This window comes from Lathyrus oleraceus, chromosome 4 (genome assembly GCF_024323335.1).
Source record: "Lathyrus oleraceus cultivar Zhongwan6 chromosome 4, CAAS_Psat_ZW6_1.0, whole genome shotgun sequence".
NCBI lineage: Eukaryota > Viridiplantae > Streptophyta > Magnoliopsida > Fabales > Fabaceae > Lathyrus > Lathyrus oleraceus.
Genome location: NC_066582.1, coordinates 28,398,074 through 28,418,754, shown reverse-complemented (window position 1 = coordinate 28,418,754; position 20,681 = coordinate 28,398,074). Strand labels below are relative to the sequence as shown.

General features: G+C 37.1%; 1 non-coding gene across 1 annotated transcript; it reads right to left on the bottom strand.

Moving 5' to 3' along the window:
- Positions 1-10,296: 10,296 nt before the first annotated feature.
- LOC127077422 (small nucleolar RNA R71) lies at positions 10,297-10,403 on the bottom strand. The gene has a single exon (XR_007787235.1). It is a non-coding gene; the product is annotated as a small nucleolar RNA R71 (small nucleolar RNA).
- Between the last annotated feature and the right edge of the window lie 10,278 nt (positions 10,404-20,681).

Below are 20,681 nucleotides of genomic sequence, written 5' to 3'. Positions count from 1 at the left end.
AACTCTATACCAAAATCACCATGAGTGTGTCTAGTTTAAGCACAAACAATTTGGGGGCCATTGGATAAAGCATCATCATTTCACAAATGTTTTGGCAAAGTGTACAAAATATGAGCACATGTCACAAACCCTAACACCATTTAAAATTCACTCATGCAAAAATTCTGGAAAATACATGATAAAAAACTAGAGATTATGATGAACAATATGCAAAAAATCCCATGAATTTTGGATCAAAGATGGAGCTATGATTTTTGCAAGTTAGTGATCAAAAATGGAATAAAGAAAATAAAACAACATGAATTAATGGGTCAAATGGCACGGCAGTGGCAAACTTGTAATTACTTGGCCAACTTATCAAAATGCTGCGCATTACACAGGACAATGAAATGTTGTGATTGGCTGTTGGCAATGAAACAGTAAAACAGCATGCAACGTGAAAACAAGTTCTGGGAAATGGCATGAAATTAGGGTTTTATGAACAGTATACATTCTTCATCATCTCCAAAATCGTGGAAAAATTATTGTCACAGAAATGAGCAAATAGCATACCATTCTAATCAGCAGACCAAGCACATTCATAATCCAACATCCATATACCCTAAATCGAGCTAACAAAGGAGCAACAAGCAAAAACATGTTTGGATGTGAAACTTAAAAGTCAGATTTCTCAGCCATCACTCAATCATTTTGCACGATTCAAAGCTTAAAAGAATCAGCATGCAAGGATCTTCACAAAGCATAGCATAATTTAGCAAATAGAGTGATGCGAATTCTTACTTGATTTTGAAGAAACTGATGAAACAGTGAGGATTTGGTGAGGAAAGCTCGAAACAGATGTCCAGTCAAGCTTGAAATGATGGATGAGTGAAGAAGTTTAGCTCAAGAGTGCTTGGTTTTGCTTCAATCCCAATCTGCCATTGATGAGTGCTTGATGTAGCAGAGCTTGTAATGGCTTTACAGTTGAGTTTTGTTGCTTGCAAAGGCTCCACAGAGGTTGGTGGATGAAGGCAAAACAAACCAAATTCGATTTCCTTGAGGTTTCTTAGCAGTCAGTTCAAATGAATGAAAAATGAGAATTTGAGAGAGAGTGATTTTCTGTTTTGGAATGTGGGCTGCTAGGGTTCCTTTGAGCAGAAAATGAACAATATATACTTATGTTTAACAAGCTAAGCATCATTAGTGAACTTGGTAATTGGAATTTAGTTAAATGGCATCTTTTCACAAAATTGCTAAATTCCACTTAAGTGATATGGCCAAGGCTGCAACTCGAAAATGGGCCTTCCAACACAGCCAAAATGCAATTTCTGAACTTATTTGAATGGTAGAATTGGTTGGAAGTGGTTAATTTGAAGATTTACTTTTTCACCTCACTTGAAATTAAATCATGCAAGTTCAAAAAAGGCCATTTTGATTTGTAATGTTTTGGTGCATGATGATGACATTTTTGGAAAGAGGGGATCAAATGTGACTTGTTGCAAAAAAACCCCACCCAATTTGGCCAAATGGTTTGAGAGATATGGCCTTTTGAAGTTCAAAAATTTTTGAGAATGTTTTGATCATAACTTGCCAACCATACATGGGAATTGAGTGTTCTTGGACTTTTTGGAAATGGGAGAACAAGATCTTCAACTTTCATGTTGGGCAAAAATTCATTTGAAGCTTGTATGATGATGTAATGTTGGGGAGAAGAAGTTTCCATTTTTGGCAAATTCCAATTATAGGTCAACTTTCTATTTTTGGAAATTTCTTGTTTGACTTCAAATTCTTCCATGATGATGTTTGACATGTTATATGAGGCTTATATGGACATGAATGAGACCTCTCAAACCAAATCCCACCATCAAATCACTGATTAAATGGACAGTTGACCAAGGTTGACTTCAGTTGACTTTACTAGGGTTTTGCTTGACTGAACCATGTTCTGATGAATTCCAAGCCCTAACCACTTGATATCTTGATCCAAAATGATGTCACAACTCATATGAACTCTTGATGATTGATCATGGTGCCCAAATTCTTCAAGAATGGCCACCATCCATTGCTTAATGACTGATTTGACTGTTTAACTGTTGATTGCTTCATCTGCAAGTAACATGGTTAGATGACAAATATTTTTGTACTTTTGGTTAGTAAACATATGAAAAGCAATGATATACAAAGGCAATACATGCTTGGTGATCAAGAACCACACTCACAAGGTGATCCACCCACTAGGAGGGAAGCTAGGGCATGCAATGATCCTTGAGGCCATGATATGATATGATATGGGCCATGAGGGATCTTAGGGCCAAAATTGGGGTCTTACAGTGTACACCAATTGACCAATCCTTTCGAGGAGTAATAAGGCGTACGCCTTCTATTCCTTTTTCGTTTGATTATTTGAAGGTTTGTTTGTGGATGTTGAATATGCATGGTAGTGAGGCGTATGCCTCCTACTTGCTTATTCAAGGAATAATGAGGCGTACGCCACCTATTCCCTTATCCAAGTTTATTTAGCGTATTTTAGTCGGAAGTCGATAATTTGTGCAATATGGCGTACGCCAATTATTCAAATAATCGAGAGACGGCGAAGCGTACGCCTCTTATCTCTTATCACCCGAGGTTTAAATTGTAAAAGATATGTTTTTAGATATTGTATTTGATTTGCGAGAATAATTTGAATTTATTCGATTGTATTTTAATTTTGGTAGGCTTTAATTTGATGACGAAGATTCGAGCAATGTGGCGTACGCCAATTATTCGAATAATCGAAAGATAGTGAGGCGTACGCCTCCTATCCTTTTATTATCGAAAATTTAGAATTAAATAGTTGAAGAATTTGTAGTTGATTGGAAAGAAATGATTTGAAGTTTTAATCGGGTGACAAGAGCTCGAGCAATGTGGCGTACGCCAATTATTCGAGAAATTGAGAAATAGCAAAGCGTACGCTTCCTATATTCTTTTTCATCCCAAGTTTATAAAAAGATACATTTTAAGTATTACCTTAATTTAAAAAGATGATTTGTATTTTATATGATTATTAGGGTTTTAATTGAATGACGAAAACCCGAGCAATATGGCGTACGCCAATTATTCGAATAGTCGAGAGATAGTGAAGCGGAAGCTTACTATTCTCCTTTTCATTCAAAATTAATTATTAAAATGAAGCTTTTAGAATTTATAGATAATTTGGGGGAATATATTAATTCTATGGATTTTTAGGATTTTAATTGAATGACGAAAATCCGAGCAATATGGCGTACGCCAATTATTCGGGTAATCGAGAGATAGTGAAGCGGAAGCTTACTATTCTCCTTTTCATTCAAAATTAATTTAAAATAAGGTTTTTAGAATTTATAAATAATTTGGAGAGTGATTTTAATTTTATAGAATTTTTTAGGGTTTAATTGAATGACGAAAATCCGAGCAATATGACGTACGCCAATTATTCGAATAGTCGAGAGGTAGTAAAGCGGAAGCTTACTATTATCCTTTTCATCCAAAGCTTTAGATTTATAAAAATAGCATTCAATTATTAACACTACCCACTCAGTTGAACATGTATTGTATCCATAGTTAAAACTCATAATAGGACCAATCAAGAAACTTGAATTAAAATAATAGTTTATTTATCAATATCATAAAAATGAATATAGTAAATAACTTATGAAATATATTTTTTTTTAAAACAAAATAAGGGTGTATGAGAACAAAGGAAAATCAGATTACCAAAACCAACAAGAGGCCTTGAAGTAACAAGGAATTTCGAAATGGGCCATCTTGCAGCAATTGGCCCAGTAAAGAACAAAATCAACATGAATCGGAGTGGGCCTTAAGCCCAACTCCATCCCAATCCAATCCACCACGTTTGAAATGAAATTCAAAAAGAAAGGAAGGCAGCTGTATAGCTGCTCCGCGTTTGGAGGATGACCGTTCGGTCTTACCAGGGAGACGCGTGGCTTTCTTGGGGATGCTTCTAATTTAATGCTATAATAATTGCCTACCGTTACAATTAATATGCATTTTAACGTTATGTTATTAATGGACATAAATCCTGCAGTAATCAATTAATTAACTACAAATAAAACAATTAGCCTATAATTAGAACACTGATCTCTCTTCTACCCCTGTCAACGCTCTGTTTTCTCTTCCAAAGTGAAACCGCTCACAAATCAACCTCAGCATGGATACAAAACCGAACTTCTCTCTCACTCATCACACAGACAAACAAGACCCTTTTCTTTCTCAACCTGCAAGCAAAGATGAACACCTCACGATGTTCTTCGTCAAAGCCTTAGCGTAACCACAACGAAGAACAAACTCTGATTTCAACAATGGAATCCAAGACAAGAAAACCACGACCGAACAAACACAATATCCAAACTTAGATCAGAACTTAGAGCTTAGATCTACCAACAAATTTCTACGGATCACAACAAAATTTCCTATGAATCTACAACAATCTGGGCTACATGATGCTATCGCTACCTCAGAGAGGTCGAATAAAGAGTGAAAGACGTCATCGGAGACTTGCGACTCCGGCGAGAATCTGACGGACGTTTACCTCAAGTGAGTGTCTTTCTTTGTGTGAGTCCTTATCCCATTTTCGTTTAGCTTTCGATTCTTCTCTCTTCCTCTTCCTTCTTTGCTTTGTGTGTATCTCTATCAAGGTGAGAGGTTTAGCTCTGTTCCAAAATGAGCTTCGTCGTGAATGCTCAAAAGGGATTTTTAGAGAAGAGCTTTGATTGAGGTTATGGGTATATATATTTTTTTTAACTTCTGTGTTCGATGTGATTTTTATCAGGGTCTTAGCTCGGATTACTCAAAGTTCTAAGGATAAACTTTGAGCATCCATTTGATATCTTTGAGCTTTGGTGTGCAGGTTAGGATGCGGTTTCAGCAGAGTGACGGTGTAAAAAATAGGTCTTTCTTCCAATGATTGGATGTCTCTTATATAGAGTGAAAATGGGTGGTCCTTGAATCATGAGCTGGAAGAGGTGAAAGGAATCATTCCGTTAGAATAAGATTTCCTTCTGGATTGTGTGTGGACCAGCGTGACCGCGACCTTTTGTCTGTAGTGTTCTTTGAAGCATATGCTTTTTAAGGTTTTTTTTACTACTAAGGATTCTTTTACCATTCGGTTTTGCCATCCCTTGCAGTTATTTATTTGAGTCCACTTATTATAACTTGCATTGACTAAGAATTTTTTGTTATCAAAGTGAACCAACCTGGGATGCTCATGAAAGACATGGATTCTTAACAGTGCCAATCTATGCTTTACCTCTCACGCAAATCCAAGCACCCTTGCTGTGAGGTCGTGATTTAGACTTTTCTTTTCTTTTTGATGCCATGGAACATATGCCAATATGTGCCTTTGTGTGATTCTGTTAGGTTGTATGACAAATTCTTTTGTTTTGGTGTAAGCGAGAAGATGATTTGAAAGAGAGTTACACACTTGGGAATAGCTCCAATGCAAGATTGATGTCGTTACTATGTATCGCTGAATTGTGGTTAACGACAACGTTGCATTTGGCATGAAACATTTTTGCAGCTTTTCTATTGTGATATCCCCTTTTTTATGATGGCTTTATTTGTTTTGGAATTGTTGTGACATTTGTGTGTCCATTTTAAGCTTGGACTCTTTCAATTGTGGATTCAACTCTTGAATATTTAGTGTTTCTGCACGTCACTTAACTGATGTGATGGTGATATTTGACTCCACGGCTGTTTTAACTGTTATGAATTTGATTCAACCTCACTGGCTTTGCTTTGTCTAATGGACTTGATCATGATTGCTTTCCATTGATATACTTTGAAATCTTGTGAATACTGGTGCAGGTACATGAAACTTTGATACAAGATTTCCGAGTCTTGGCTTTCATTTCAATGAGGTGATATGTATTGTCCTGTCGTCGGTTCACATAACGGTAAGCATAGCAACTTACCCTTTTTAATCCTTTCTTACGCTGCATCCTGAAATGGTTTAGAGTTTTGTCCTGTATAGAATCTAAGTTTCCATGTGCTATACAATTTCTTGTAGCCAGAACTGTCCTAATGTTATCATCTTTGTTTAATACCAGGAGATCAAAATCAGAGGATTGACCGTGGAAAGATCCGGTTCCAGTCTTGGCCAGAAATGTATCCTTTGGAGTTTATAAAGAATGTGCATCCCAGTCTCGCCCAGTAGCATGTGGGAATTTCTTGTTATACAGTCTCAGCGGTATCTCTAGATCTACCGAAGGAGTCATCCATGTGGGCGGAATCATCACGCAGATTGCTGTCGCTTTAGGTCTGTCTCGCAAGCTGTCACATCTTTGGATCTATTGTAGGTACACCACCATGGAAATCGATTTCTGTTTGACCAGAGGATTGATGAGGAGAGCCTCTTTCCAATCCATGTCAGTTCCGACTGCTAGTTGACAGCGAGGCTATCCATTACTTCACACTGCTAGACCCTATGATGACCAGTGTGTATGATCCAGCGAATTGGAGTTATGCTCTAGAGGGCCAGGGAGAGACCGTTGAGGAGCCGAGATCGCCACCATTTCTTAATACACACCTACACCACCATATCCCAGAATCACTGTTTTCTCTAATAATCTTTCATTGCAGACACCCGACATCCGCACTCAGATTGCTGAGTGTCGTAGAGAGATCGCAGTGCTTAGACAGGAGGTGGCTGACCTTACTTTATAGATGGGTGTGTCTGATCTCACCCATGCTACTGAAGCCGATTGTCTATATCAGGAGATCGCAGAACTCAAGCAAGAAGTAGCCATGCTCCGTGGAACCTCTCAGGAAGATGACATCCCAACTACATGATCTCACCATTTAATCTTACTTTATCTCATTTTTTTTTTATATTTCTCGTATTTACACAACTCATCTTATATTATCGCATTTGGAATATTATATAAACTACATCTATACATTAGTATTTCTATTTTTATCTATATATGTTTTATATTTATTTTATTTTAATTTTTCAGTTACTTATTTATTTATATTTAATTTTTGTTTTTGTTTTTGTTTCAGTTTCATTTTTATTTTTGTTTTCGTTTCAGTTTCATTTTTATTGTTGTTTTTACTTATATAAAATTATGCAAGTCAAAGATACTAAGAGAATCACAAGACAAATGCTATCCAGACCCCTCAAAGCCAAAAGACAAGAGAAGCCCAAACCAAAGGACCAAAATCTGGCCCAGCCAGATTTTGCCTTGTGGCGCCCGCCATAGACCCTGTGGCGCCCGCCACAGCGTCTGTAAAAGGTCGGGGCAGAACCCCTTTCTTCACCATTTTTACACCTTACAACCTTCAAAACCCATTTTTTCACCTTGGAAAAACATCCTTGAACCCACAAAAAGCTCATACTTTTCTAATCACCACACCATACAAATCACTTTTCCGATTTCCATTTTCATTTTCATCCGTCGGATTTCGTAAAAATCCAACCTTTTCACCAACCACTTAACCTTCTTCACTTTTCAAGAGATTTCAAATGGAGTTTAACGGATTCATTCTTCGAGGAGGAAAACTGGGGGATCGGCAAAGAAAAATTATTGAACGGTTGCAAAATCGGGAAATCCTCCCAACAAGGTATGTTGACGAAGACTGTCTCTACACTTTAGGTATCTATCATAGTATATTTCATTTATTAGATAATTTAGGTTTGCATAATTTCTTTTCCAATAAAGAACCTACCTATGAGCGGTTGACAATTGAATTTTTGAGTTCCTTAATTTATATTGTCAACCCTAACACTACTAGCACAATTGGTACTGTCAAATTTAGAATATTTGCTGTTGAATACCAATTCAGTACCGACGAACTAGCCAGCTTGTTAGGGATCCCTCATGGGGAAGGTGCTATTTGTGAGGCCCCTTTGGCATTTTCATTGGCACCAATTGATTGCCCGTTTTGCATTACTTTCTCCACACTGAAATGTTGTAGACATATATTCTTGCAGCAACAGCCGTAGAGTGTTTTCTAGGAACAGGTTCCCATCTTCGGTGGATTTTGTTTGTTTAAGTTTTTATTATCTCTTGAATAACCTGTGGAGCAAAATGTTCAGGAGAGCTAGGCCTTTATCACATCCGTTATGAAGTTTGAGCACAAACCCTATTACGGTTGCGTTCTAAAGCCTTTGATAACCATGTAATGCTTGATTTTCTTGACAAATTATGATCCTAGCGTAGTAACCAGTAGACTTGAATTGGAACAGAGGGTTACATTATGGCTACAACTTGTAATGCTAAAAGACAAACTGATGATTGTACTTGGACATTTGTTTTTGGACATTTGTTTTATGATGATGATAAACGATTGGATGCATTTGTATTGGTCATGGATTAAAAAAGTTTTAATGGATTTGGATAGTTGGATTGGTAAATGGATTGTAATTTGAAGTTTGGATAATTAAAATGGAAAAGAAATGGATTTAAATGCAATGTGATTTGGATTAGCGGACAACTGTAATATTATGAAGGAACTTAATTGAAAATTGGATCTAAATGAATTGAATTGGGCTCAAAAAAAAAAGTGGGATGGGCTTTAACAAAATGAAATGTTTAAAGAACCAAATCATCTCCTTGAAATCAAATTGGATCTTTTAATCTTTGCTCAAACTTCTTGAAATTAATTCGGAAATGAGCGAAATGATTTTAGAGAAAAGACAAACATATCTTCAAATAGCATATCTAACCTCAAAGTCAGCTAAAACTTCAAAAGTCAATTTGAAGTTGAAATCCAAATGAGGTTAGAATTAGTCGGAACAATTATTATGATCTGATGACAATACGATGACTCACCAATCCATACGAATGAATTGGGCAGTCCAACTGAAACGACTTGTTCAACCGCTTAACAAGACACGTGGCAGACCGTGATGATCAAGGTGTGATTAGGCTGGATCAAATGCCTCAAAACCAAACATTTTATCAAGCTAATGAAATTGTCCACCACTATCATCAACCAAGGGATTAAGGTGTTTGCTTTGATCTAAAACCCTATTTCTTTGTTTAGTAAGATCCCTTCGTTTTAAGTCTGTGCATCATGCTTTATGGTTATAAACAAATAACGAAAGCTTCAAAACAGCTCGGACAAAATTGGGGTATGACACCGTCCACGTCCTTTTAAACTTAATTGTTTTTAACTATTTCAAAAACAGCGAAAGCGCTTTGTTTAGTTCATTAGGAGATTTTAACATAAAGAAGAAAAGAGATTTTAAAACTATTTTCGGACGCGTTTATAAGTTTAGGGTCTAGTTCGTGAGAACCTCTTTTGGTTAAGAAATCCAGGTTATAATACTTTTCAACTTAGTCAAGAAACTATATTTCTTAAAAATAAGTTTACTACTCTAATATAATGCGCGCCTTTTTATAAGTGACAATAAGAGGGTTTGATTAGGGAGTACAACTCGGTTCTGAATACGCGAAAGCGACAGTTCCTGTTAAATTAGTTCTTTTCAAAGTAGGAAACATTGCCCATAAGTAGCTCTACTAGCAAGTACTTGGACTATCAATTGATTACGTGAATTACATTCTACCCTATCTTTATTAATTAATCTTTATTTCAAACTTTACTTTTCAATTGCATACTACAAAAACACCTATTTTGATTTCCTTTGATAAACACCATAACAATAGATAACGATAGATTGACACTTGGTCTCTGTGGATTCGATAATCTTTTATATTACTCTGACGCGTTCGTATACTTGCGAAAAGCACGCATCAAGTTTTTGGCGCCGTTGCCGGGGACCAATTTCGTCAAATTTGATTTTCCTGTTGTTATATCGTTTAGACTTAGGCTATTTCCCGCCGGTCAATGCGAAGAACTCGCAGCACCGGAAGTTTAAGCTTAGTATACCATCTGGCGGAACCTGAACGTTACGCTCGCGCACGTTTATTCTTTCATAGAATTAAGAGAGCTATGGCCGAAGATCAAAACCAAAGACCTCTTAAAGATTTTGTTCAACCATCTAATGAAGAACCTAGTTCTAGTATAGTAAACCCAACCATCCCAGCTAATAATTTGGAACTTAAACCATCCATGTTGCAACTAGTGCAACAGAGACAATTCGCGGGTCTCGCTACCGAGAACCCAAACCAACATTTAAAAATATTTCTTCAATTAGCAGACACTTTTAAAACCAATGGAGCTTCTCCTGAGGCAATACGTTTAAGATTATTTCCTTTTTCCCTCATAGATAAAGCCCTATCATGGTTAGATTCCCTTCCACCCAATTCCATTACGACTTGGGATAACCTTAGAAGAGTTTTTCTTGCTAGATATTTTCCCCCGAGTAAAATCGCCGTTCTTCGAAACCATATAACTAGATTTACCCAAAACCAAGGAGAATCGTTGTTCGATGCTTGAGAGAGATATAAAGAGCTGTTACGAGCATGCCCACATCATGGTTTATAAAATTGGTTAATCATTCAAACCTTCTATAATGGACTTCATTACAACACAAAGATGACCATCGACGCTGCCGCAGGCGGTGCTCTGATGAACAAACCTTATCCTGAAGCTAGTGCCCTCATCGAGGATATGGATCAAAACCATCAATCATGGGGAGTCGAACGAGCGACAATTGAGAAGAAGGAATCCCAAGGAGGAGTGCATGAACTAAGCTCTATAGACATGATGCAAGCAAAAATGGACGCATTAGCCCTCAAAGTCGAGCATATGTGCATAAACCCGAATACTGTAGCCGCAGTTTCGTCGGATTGTGAGATATGTGGAACCAAAGGACACCAATTTGCAGAATGCAGTCTATTAAATGAAACCCACTCTGAGCAAGTGAACTACACCCAAGGGAACCCATATTCGAATACCTATAACCCTGGATGGAGGAATCACCCGAACTTCTCCTATAAAAACAATAACCTTATCCAAAATAATACACCTCTAAGACCTAGTTATCAAGCCCATAGATCAAATCAACCTATGCAACCTGTACCACCAAAGTCGAGCCTTGAGAAAATTATGGAAAATTTTATCACCGCTCAAACCCAACAAAACAAGGAGTTCATGAATCAAAACATTCATGTTAACGAATTGATTACTCAGTTAGGAACCAAGGTTGACCAAATAGTTACTCATACCAAGATGCTTGAAACCCAGATCTCTCAGGTAGCTTTAAACCAAGCCCCTCAGACCACATCTGGAGGACAATTCCCTGGACAACCTAAACAAAATCCGAGAGGACACGCTAATGCCATTACCCTACAAAGTGGGAACGCTTATGATGAGCCACCAAACCCTAGATTGAGTGAACCCAAAACTTCTAAGGAATGTACCAAACCCACGGACGAAGTAAAGGAACCAGAAGAATCTGAAAACCAGGAAGGTCGAGATAAAGGAGAAGAACCTAAAGATAAAACTTACGTACGACCCCCGCCATATAAACCACCTATACCATATCCACAAAGACTCAAACAAACCCATCTCAATAAACAATATCAAAAATTTATTAAAGTTATAGAAAAACTTCATGTAGAAATCCCTTTCACAGAAGCCATCACCCAAATACCTTCTTATGCAAAGTTTCTCAAAGACATCCTTACCAACAAACGTAGACTTGACGATCCGAAGCCTTTGGAATGTAATGCTATTTCCGAGGACAAATTAGCAAAGAAAGATAAAGATCCTGGAAATTTCTCCATTCCTTGCCTTTTAGGTAATTCTGTCATCGAAAAAGCTTTTCTAGACTTAGGAGCTAGTGTGAGCCTAATGCCTTTAGCAGTTTGTGAGAGGTTAAACTTAGGAGAATTACAGCCCACTAAGATGTCACTTCAGTTAGCCGATAGATATGTTAAATATTCGATAGGAATTTTAGAAGATGTTCCTGTTAGGATAGGTCAGTTATTTATCCCTACTGATTTTGTTTTCATGGACATCAAAGAGGACAATGATATACCAATCCTTCTAGGTAGACCATTCTTATCGACTGCAAGAGCCATAATAGATGTCAAAAAAGGAAAGTTGACATTTGAGGTAGGCGACGATAGATTGACACTTGGTCTCTGTGGATTCGATAATCTTTTATATTACTCTGACGCGTTCGTATACTTGCGAAAAGCATGCATCAGAAGATTGAGTTGCTTTGAGGTCAAATCGAAGCAATTCAGTTAATGTACCTAAAATTTCAGCTTCATGTATCTCTCAATATACTTGGAGTTAGAGTGAATTGAGGTCAGATTCGAGCTCAGTGCCATTTTTACTTTAAAATCATGTCCCTGTTTTTAATTTTGGTGATGGTTGATGGTCACCAGTCCGGTGAGGTCCACCGGAGAAGAAGACCGGAGCTACAGCTCCGGCCATGCACTGGCATGTCTCACAGCCACATGATCCTCTTGATTTGTTTTAATCTGGAGCGTGCGTTTTAAATACCAACGTTGTGGCGCGTTGACTTGAGACCATGGTGGAACGCGCGTTTCTGGACACTTGATCTGCCACCTCAATTAATGAGGGAGATCAAGTGGTCCACGTTTTTTCTGATATTTTAATTTTCATTTTAATTGCATTATTTTCAATAATTCATATTAAATTCAATATTGATCCAAAAAATATGGGACTTTCACCAAAAAATTTCAAATATTTTTCTCTTTCATATTCCGAATTAAAATTATTTTTGGATCATTATTAATATTTTTCATGAATTAATTGATTTTGCATTTGTTTTTAATTGTTTAAAAATATTTTTAAATGTCCAAAAATTATGAAATTTTTTCTCCAAGGTCCTTTGACCTTGTTTGACCTATAATAAATATCATGGCCATTTCTTTGGTGTTTTGATGAGATTTTAGGAATTGGACAAAACATATTTAATTTAAATGCATTATTTTAGTATTTTTAATTTGAATAAATGCCAAATAAATTTGTTGACCAATTGTGATGACTTGTCTATGTTTAACTCTTGTTGTTGGGCCTTGGTCAAGGTTGATTTGACTTTGTTAAATTAATATCATTGGATTTAGGGGATTGATGGAATGTACATTCCATCTCCCAAAATGAATGGATGATATTTATTTGGTAAAAGTCCTTCTTTGACCAATTTGTGTTTTGATCCATTCCCCTCCCACTTCATCTTATTCCCTTTCTTCATTCATTCATTCCATTTGGCCTATGACATCTCAAAGTCCCAATGCTAGTCGATTGAAAAATTGACATGAGTATGGATGAGATTAGGCCACACTTTTGCATATTCTTTTTGTGTGTGGTATGTTTCTTGAGCATAATCCATTATACTGTGTCTCTAACATGCATAAACACCAAAAATCTTATTGCCCGACCTCAAATAGTTGTGACTTCTACATAAGTCCAATTACGATTGCTTAACATAGCGCTAAATTTGTGACATAAAAGGCATAAGCATTCTAGTTAGTGAGATTGTAAGTCTCCCCTCTTTCATGGTATTGTGTGGAAACTTGGCCTTCTTTCCTTCCTTTGGAAGATATTTTGGTTCAAGGATTCATGCTTGTGATAAGTGGGTTGAGTGTTCTCCAAAGAATGTCTTAAGATGAAAAGCAAAAGCAAAACAATACTATCTTCTAACCTATTAACTACTAACTTTTAATTTCAATCTTTTACTTTAATGCAATTTACTTTTAGCACTCTATTTCATTTGCCATTGTTCATATCATTCTAATTGTCTATGTTAATGCAATTTGCTCTTTGTCCACTTGGACCATATTGTGTGATATATTTTGTTGGTGTATACTTTGCTTGTTTGTGTGGTCTTTGATCATTAATGTACATAATAACAACAAAAACCCTAAAAAACTTTTGAGTGGACTATTGGCTTGATCTTGGACAAATGGACTTAGAATCTAGGCAACCTTCCTAAGCTAAAGGACTTGGCCAATGCCAACTTGTTGAAGAACCAAGTGTTGATACATCTTTGAAGACATATCTAAGTTCATTTGCAACATGATCATTGTGAAGCTGTCATTTTGAACCTGTGACTTGTGGAATTCATCTGTTACATGGGCTATTTTGGAGAAGATCATGGAATGGATAAGCTTGGATGTGGCCATCTTTATTTGATGCCTTGCTCTTCAAGATAATATAATTGTGCATTTGTGTGTTGCTTGATTCTAAAAGTCCAAGGGAATTCTGGGTTTCTATTGACATTCTTGTCTATTGACATTTGGTAAGATCTTTTCAACTCAAACCTTTTAATTTTGTACATAGGATAGTCTCTTCATCTTCTCCCCATTTCTTTAATTTAAAAATCTCTCCCTCCATTTTTTCAAAATCTTCTTTGTGTGAACTACTTTTGTTCTAAACTTTGACCACTTTTGCAAAAGGATAGAAACTTTGGCCTTATGCCATTGCATTTTCAAACTTCTTTTCTTAAATCAAATTTGTAAATAAACTTAACTATACTTGACTTAAAGTTTCAAATAGCCAAAAAGAACTAACTCATTCAAACCATTTTTAGGCCTTTGTGCCTTTCAAACCTAATTTTGTTAAAAACAATGCATCCATTTTGAAATTTGTATCACGAAGTACGAGGTTTTGATCCCTCATTTTTATGTTGGTACGTAAGCACAAGACCAAAGGTCTTGTCAAACAAAAAAATATAATTAATGAATTCTTTTCTCATCCCCCCATTCTATTTGCTTGTAAACATCACTTTATACCAAGTACATATGCACACAAAAAGGGCTCCCTAGGAGTACCTAGGACACTTTGGGTGCTAACACCTTCCCTTTGTGTAACCAACCACCTTCTGTGATCTCTGACTTTTTTTTAGTTTTAATTTGAAAACTTCTTACGTTTGTGTTTTGTTCGTACTTTTTCCCTTTTCCATTGGAAACAATAAAAGCGCGACGGCGACTCTTGTTATTTGATCTCTAGCTTGTCAATAGCGTGATGCTCATGAATTTCTCTCTACACTTAGGTTTAGGCAACCTTCTTTATTCTAAAAGACTTGTCTAATGCCAACATTTGAGACTAAGATATATTTGAAATGTACTTTCATTTGATGCAAGACTTAAGAATTTCTTAGATTTATCTGCTACTCTATCTTTGTGCTTAATTGTTATTTCGATCATGTGTCTGATGTTTTGTTCTAAGTTGATCAAGTAATATTTCATCTAGTACATTGGAAGAGAATGAAGTCTGCTAGCTATTGGAATGCTTGCTTGGATGTGGCCATCTTTATTTGATGCCTTGATCTTCATGATGTCTGGATACTGCTCACTGCTTATTGATCATTGATTGATTAAAGTCCAAAGGAAAATGGGTTTCTATATGACATTCTTGTCTGTTGGATTTCATCCCATTGGTCAGATCTTTTCAACTCTTAACTTTTAAATTTATGCTTAGGATAGCCTCTTCATCTCCTCCCACTTCTTAAGTTTCAAAATCTCTCCCTCATTTTAAAAACATTTCTTTGCTTGTGATTTCAAATTTAGACATGTTTTAATGATTAGAAACTTTGGCCTTATGCCATTGAATTTTCAAACTCTTTCTTAAATCAAATTTGTAAATAAACTTAACCATATTGACTTAAATTTAAAAAGACAAAAAGAACTAACAACTTCACTCAAACTTTAGCCTTTTGTGCCCTCTTCTTAAAACTTTTGTTAAAAACAATTCACCAATTTATTTTAAAATTATACCACGACTACGAGGCTTTGATCCCTCGTTTTTATGTTGGTATGTAGGCACGAGACCGAAGGTCTTGTCAAACAAAAAAAGATAATCAATGAATTCTTTTCTTATCCCCACACCGTATTTTATGAAACATCATGTATACCAAAAACACATGCACATATAAAAAAGGGTCCCTAGGACACTTGGGTGCTAACACCTTCCCTCTGTGTAACCAACCCCCTTACCTATAATCTATGGAATTTTATTAGTTATGATTTTAAAACTTCTTATCTTTGGGTTTTGTTCGTACTTTTCCCCTTTCCTTTGGAAACAATAAAAGCGCGGTGGCGACTCTGGTTTTTATTGACGTTAAGTTTATCCATAGCTTGATGTTCATAAATTTACCGCTACAAAAATTAAGTGGCGACTCTGTTGGGAGTAGTCCTTAGTGGGTTTAGCCTACTTTTGTGTGTGTAAATATTTGTATATTTCATGTTTGTATATATTGTTTATGTGATATAATTTGTCCTGTTGTGCATGGTGATCTCTGTGTGGTGAGATAAGTTCTAACCCGAACTTGAGTTCAATTATGATAGGAGGATGGTATTGTCATGTTCAACTTGTGTGGAGTAGTCCTTAACAAGTTGGCTTGATATCCATCTACTCAGTGGAGACCTCTATAGAGTTGTTGATGTCACACAAGTTATTTATGGATAGGCATTACTTTCTCTGATTTGGGGTCTGAGAAGCTGAGGACCGTAGAACATTTAACCCAACTTGGCCTATTTAGGGTGTAGTGTAGAGACTGTTCAGGTGTATACTTGATCATAGTTATTACCCGATACTACACTCAGACGAGTTTCTCTTGAGAATATTATGGGTTGATGAGTCAGTCATCCTAACATATAATATCCGATAGATGGGATTAAGACTCTGGAAACTTCTTAGAAAATGATCTACATGTTTTTATCCTTAGTACACTCCTTTGGGATGGTTCTTAACCTGACTCTATGCTCGTGACTCATAACAAACCCTTTGATTCTTGGTTGATCTGATCAGGTCTCGTTAATATCGATGAAACTTTGGTGTTGATAATGTGAAAACCATAATCCACCAAAATGGATGATTGATCTTGATGATGACTTGATCCATCCCTTGACCTTTGTTTGTGTTTGCCTTGTGTGTGATCCCTTGTTTGTGATTATTGCATTAATGCATACATGCACATCATAACATTCATAACAAAAAAATAAATTTCAAGGAAACTGAGATCTTATTTGCAAATATTTTCAGACCATGGATAGTCGACGAAGGAACGCTAAGAAGTACAATTTCAGATGTCCTGATTTGAAAGAGCTAAGGAAGTTGTCATTCTTTGTACTAGATCCCTTGGACTTCAAGCAACATCATGGGAAGCTTTTGTCTGTATTATCTATTAATGTGGTTGAAGGACTTCTGAGTGTTTTGGTTCAGTTCTATGATCCTCTTTATTGGTGCTTCACTTTTCCTGATTATCATTTTGTACCTATGTTAGAGGAAAATGCTCATCTCCTGGGAATACTCGTATCTGACAAGATACCTTTTAGGGGATTAGAGGTGATTCCCAGATCTCATGTCATAGCTGAAGGCCTCCTTTGAGGCAATCAGAGATTGATTCTCATTTGATGAAGAAAGGAGGTATATTTGGGTTGACTTCTGAGTTCCTCATTGGAAAAGCTACTATCTTTTTTCAAGCCGGTAGTACGGATGCTTTTGAAGCCATCTTCGTATTGCTCATCTATGGTCTAGCTTTGTTCCCTAACATTGACGATTTTGTTGATGTTAACGCCATTAGAATCTTCTTGATTGGGAATCATGTTCCTACTCTGTTGGGTGACATGTATTTCTATTTGCATTTAAGGAATTCTAAAGGTGGTGGGACTATTGTGTGTTGTGTTCCTCTTCTGTACAAGTGGTTTATTTTGCATTTTCCGCAAACGCCTGCTTTCATGGAGAACTGATAATATCTACGGTGGTCCCAGAGACTTATGTCTCTCACTAGTGATGATATTATTTGGTATGATTCTGCATTGGGTAGCTTGGACATTATTGATAATTGTGGTGAGTTATCTAATGTGTCTCTCATTGGTACACAAGGAGGAATCAACTGCAGCCCTGCTTTGGCTCGTCGTCAACTTGGGTTCCCCTTGAGAGGTAAACCTAATAACACCCAATTAGAAGGTCTATTTTATCAAGAGGGTAAAGATCCCCAACTTTTAAAGAAAGGGATGATACGTGCCTCACATAATGTGCATAGGAAAGGAAGATCCGAGCTTGGTCCATGCAACTGTGTAGCTTTAAAAGCTTACATTATTTGGGTGAAGAAGCGAGCTTTGAAGCTGAAGATGTCATACGCTTGTGAAATACCTATATCCGTGGTTATGGATGAGCCATCAACTCTCCCTAACCAAGATATAGAGGAGTTGGAAGACGCACTCGCCAAGATGAAGCAAGAGAAGGATATGTGGGAAGAGTAGTTACATGCTTTGAGCCAAAAGCATGAAGAGTTGCAACTTGAGTCTAAAGACAAGGATGCACTTATTGAGATTCTTGAAGACCGAGCAGTGAAAAGACAGAGAGAGCCAGAGGGTTCATCTTCCTCTAGCATGCCTCAACCTTCTTGTGCTTGGAAGAAGATCGTTGATCAGCTAGTCCTGAGAAGGATCAGATGAAGACATCCTTTGAGTCCGAGATTCAACGCATCCGAAGGAAGTATGCACCCGTAGCCAGATCATCTGATGCAGTTGCTAAAGATCCTTAGGATGATAGTTTCCTTTTCTCTTGTATTTGTATTTTGGTTTCTAAAATTGTACTCAGTGTAATCCTTCCAAATTTTATGAATAAAAAGAGATTTTATGATCAATCAAATTGTTATTAGTGTTATTTTTTGAATATATGTTTGCAAATAGAACTTCATATGTTCCTTGAAATTAAAAACAATAAAAAACATTGCATTTCATGCATCATTTGCATAACATGTTTCTTCTGCTAGATGTCTTATCAATTTTTTATTCTATGCATTAGTCAAGCTGACTCACCGTTATAATACTCACGCTAATCAATCTAAGAGGATGGAGCATCTAGAGAAAGAGAACAAAGAGGGGAAGGATGAGATTTCCATACTTACAACGCTAATGCAATCCATGATTGCCGCTCAGAATCAATTATCACCATCTCCTGCAACTCCTCCTCCTCAGAGGACCGTTATTTCTGAGATTGCTTCTTCAATTGTTCCTGTTGCTGCTGGCAGTCAACCCATTCCTGCTATGCATGTTGGATTCCCTTGGGGAATGCCACCAAAATTTGTGCCAGAAGGGTATGCAGCCACATTTATTTCTCTATCGGGATCTAGACCGGTCATGTCAGTGCCACCTCCGGTTGTCCACACTCTTCCTTGTGTTGAAGACACTATCTACCACTTTGAGTCATCTGAGGGTCCAGATGTATACGAGAAGATGGATGAAATGAAAGATCAATTCTTCGAGCTGCGCAAAGAGTTGAATACTTTGAGAGGGAAAGATTTGTTTGAGAAGAGTGTTGCTGAACTCTGCTTAGTCCCTAATGTCAAGATCCCAATGAAATTCAAGGTCCCAAACTTTGAAAAGTACAAAGGGAATACCTGCCCGCTAAGCCATCTTGTTATGTATGCCAGAAAAATGTCTACTCAAACTGATAATGATCAGCTGTTGATTCAATATTTCCAAGACAGTTTAACTGGAGCTGCCTTGAGGTGGTACATGGGTCTGGACATTGCAAGCATCCGTACTTTCAATAAATTGGGTGAAGCCTTTGTCAAGCAGTATAAGTATAACATGGATATGGTACCTGATAGAGATCAGTTGGGGTCATGGTCTCAGAAGGATAAGGAGACATTCAAAGAATATGCCCAGAGATGGAGAGAATTGGCTAGAAGAGAAGGAGATGACTAAGATCTTCTTGAAAATGCTGAGTTCATTTTATTACAAACGTATGATTGCAAGTTCCCCAAATGATTTAACTAAAATGGTAAACATATGGATGAGGCTAGAAGAAGGATCCGTGAAGGACGTTTGTCTAAAGAAGAGGCGTCAGCTAGTAATAAGTATGGTGGAAGTTTCTCTAAAAGGAAGGAGGGAGAAGCTAGTTCAGTATCAGTAGGAAGGAAGAGAAGGCCTCATGTAAGAAAAAGTTCTCAACCCTGTCAACATAAACACCAAGTTTCTTCAGTAATTCCGGTTTTTTCCAATAATCCCAACAATCAATTAGTTCCAATTCAGCAACAACAACATCAACAACAACCGCAACAAAGAACCAACTACAACAACAACAATCATCAGCAGAATTTTGAGAAGAAGGAGGTCTCCTTTGATCCAATTCCTATGATGTATGCAGAATTGTACCTGTCTCTAGTACTCAAGAATCTTATTCAGCCGAGAAACCCTCTGCAAATTCCTAAGCCACTTTCATGGTGGTTCAAGCCTGATCTTCATTGTGCTTTTCACCAGGGAACCCCTGGTCATGATATAGAGAACTGCTATCCACTAAAGTATGAAGTTCAAAATCTTTTGAAGAGTGGTAGGGTGTCCTTTAAGGACAGAGCACCAAATGTGAAAGCCAACCCGTTTCCTGCTCATGGTAACGCTTCTGTCAACATGGTGGATGACTATACAGGAAATTTCAGAGTTTTTGATGTACGGCGTATTAACAGATCTCTGGTGGAAATGCATAGAACTCTGTGTTTAATTAGTGATTGTGAACATGACCATGATGGTTGTGTCATTTGCAGCGTGAACCCCTGTGGGTGTATGATTATCAAGAGAGATATCCATAAGTTGATGGATGAGAATGTAATCCAGATTCAACAGTCGAGGGATATGGGAGATGATGTGAATGTCATTATAACGGTGTTTAAGACCCCTGAGCGGGTAGTCATTCAGTTTGATAGTAGCAACAACAATAATTTCAATAGATCGGTATCACCGTTGGTAATACGGTTAGCGGGCCGTGTCCCTTATGCATCAAATAAAGTTGTTCTATATCAGTAAAATGACAATAGGGTTGAAAATTGTCAA